This window comes from Petromyzon marinus, unplaced genomic scaffold (assembly GCF_048934315.1).
Source record: "Petromyzon marinus isolate PM22_M1 ecotype Great Lakes invasive population unplaced genomic scaffold, UKy_Petmar_22M1.pri1.0 PM_G_Scaffold_6, whole genome shotgun sequence".
Taxonomy (NCBI): Eukaryota; Metazoa; Chordata; class Hyperoartia; order Petromyzontiformes; family Petromyzontidae; genus Petromyzon; species Petromyzon marinus.
The window spans coordinates 5,345,001-5,347,500 of record NW_027423013.1 but is presented as its reverse complement, the minus strand read 5'-3'; positions in this window follow the sequence as shown (position 1 = coordinate 5,347,500).

Below are 2,500 nucleotides of genomic sequence, written 5' to 3'. Positions count from 1 at the left end.
AACCTTCCTCGCTCGCCTCATGCTCCTTGTCGTGTGCAGGTCCTCGAGGGTTGGTAGATTGCAGGCAATTACCTTCTCAGCAGTGTGCATGATACGCTGCAGTCTGCTCTTGTCCTTGGCAGTGGCAGCAGCGTACCAGACGGTTATGGAGGAGGTGAGGATGGATTCAATGATCGCTGTATAGAATTGCACCATCATTGTCTTTGGCAGGTTGCATTTCTTCAGCTGCCGTCGAAAGTACATCCTCTGTTGAGCTCTCTTGGCGAGGGAGCTGATGTTCAGTTCCCACTTGAGGTCCCGGCAGAGAATAGTGCCCAGGAAGCGGAAGGACTCCACAATTTTGACTGCGGAGTCTAACAGGGTGATGGCGGTGAGTGGGGCTGTATTCTTCCTGAAGTCCACAACCATCTCAACTGTCCTTAGAGCATTTAGCTCTAAGTTGTTCTGGCTACACCAGGTCACCAGGTTGTCAGCTTCCCACCTAAAGTCAGACTCATCCCCACCAGAGATCAGCCCAATGAGGGTGGTGTCGTCCGACAAACTTCAAGAGTTTGACGGACAGATGATTGGAGGCGCAGCTGTTGGTATACAGGGAGAAGAGCAGTGGGCAAAGGACGCAGCCCTGAGGAGTTCCCGTGCTGATGGACCTGGAGTCAGAGACTTCTGTTCCCGGCTTAACGCACTGCTTCCTGTCAGAGAGGAAGTCTGTGATCCACCTGCAGGTGGAGTAGGGCACGTTCAGCTGGAAGAGCTTGTCCTGAAGCAGGGCAGGGATGATGGTGTTGAAGGCAGAGCTGAAGTCCACAAACAGGATCCTGGCGTAGGATGCTGGGGCGTCCACATGCTGTAGGGTGAAGTGGAGGGCCATGTTAACTGCGTCGTCCACAGACCTGTTGGCTCTGTAGGCAAACTGAAGGGGGTCCAGGAGAGGGTCTGTGATGGCTTTGAGGTGTGCCAGGAGCAGGCGCTCAAAAGACTTCATTACCACAGATGTAAGGGCGACCGGTCTGTAATCATTTAGTCCTGTTGGCCTTAGCTTTTTGGGCACAGCGATGATGGTGGAGGACTTGAGACAGGCTGGTACATGGCATGTCTCCAGGGAGGTGTTAAAGATGTTGGTGAACACCGGAGACAGCTGGTCAGCGCAGTGCCTGAGGGTGGCTGGAGAGACAGAGTCCGGCCCGGCTGCTTTGCGTGGATTCTGCCTCTTGAAAAGCCCATTAACTTCTCCCTCCTGAAAGGAGAGAGTCGTTTCTGTAGTATGGGTGGGGGATGGGGCCTCTTGGGTGGGAAGGGGTGGTTCAGGACAGTCCAATTGTCTTTCAAATCTACGGTAGAACTCGTTCAGGTCGTTGGCTAGGCGGGAGTCGTTAGTGGTGTGGGGCGCTCTGGGTTTGTAGTTGGTGATGTGCCTGAGCCCTTTGGCAGACAGAAGCAGCGTCGTTAGTAGAGAACTGGTGTTTTAGTGTCTCTGAGTACAGTCGTTTAGCCTCTCTCACCGCTTTGCTAAACCTGTTCTTCGACTCCTTGAATCTGTCTCTATCCCCACTCCTAAACGCTTCCTCCTTCTCCAACCTCAACCTTTTGAGCTTTGCTGAGAACCAGGGCTTGTTGTTGTTAAAGTTCACCCTGGTACGTGTTGGGATACAGCAGTCCTCACAGAAGCTGATGTACACAGCCTCTGTGAGTTCATCCAGACTATTGGTAGCAGTCGTGAACATATCCCAGTCAGTACAGTCTAAGCACGCCCGCAAATCTTCCACAGCCTCACTGGTCCACTGTTTAGATGTCCTCACAGCAGGTTTACAGAGTTTTAGTTGCTGCCTGTATGCACGAATCAGGTGGACCAAGGGAGTTCTGTGCGAGCCGAACAGCCCCGTGACCCACAAGAGAAACATCCCCGCCAAATTCGAGCGTTTGACGGGGTCTATCCGTGAAAAAATATTCACGTTTTTGAGTGCACATGCATTTCTGCTGCAAATGCCTCTGGAAGTTTCATGCCGTTCGTATGCCAATTGTGGCAACACGAAAATGACCCGTTTTCCCATTCCGAGGGATTTCTGTGCGACCCTAACAGCCCCGTGAGCCACAAGAGACACATCCCCGCCAATTTCTAGCGTTTCACGGGGTCTATCCGTGAAAAATATAGACGTTTTTGAGTGCACATGCATTTCTGCTGCAGATGCCTCTGGAAGTTTCATGCCGTTCGTACGCAATGTGGCAACACGAAAATGACCCCTTTTCCCATTCCGAGGGATTTCTGTGCGACCCTAACTAACAGCGCCCGTGAGCCACAAGAGAGACATCCCCGCCAATTTATAGCGTTTCACGGGGTCTATCCGTGAAAAATATAGACGTTTTTGAGTGCACATGCATTCCTGCTGCAAATGCCTCTGGAAGTTTCATGCCGTTCCTATGCAATGTGGCCACACAAAAATGACCCGTTTTCCCATTCCGAGGCATTTCTGTGCGACCCTAACAGCCCCGTGAGCCACAAGAG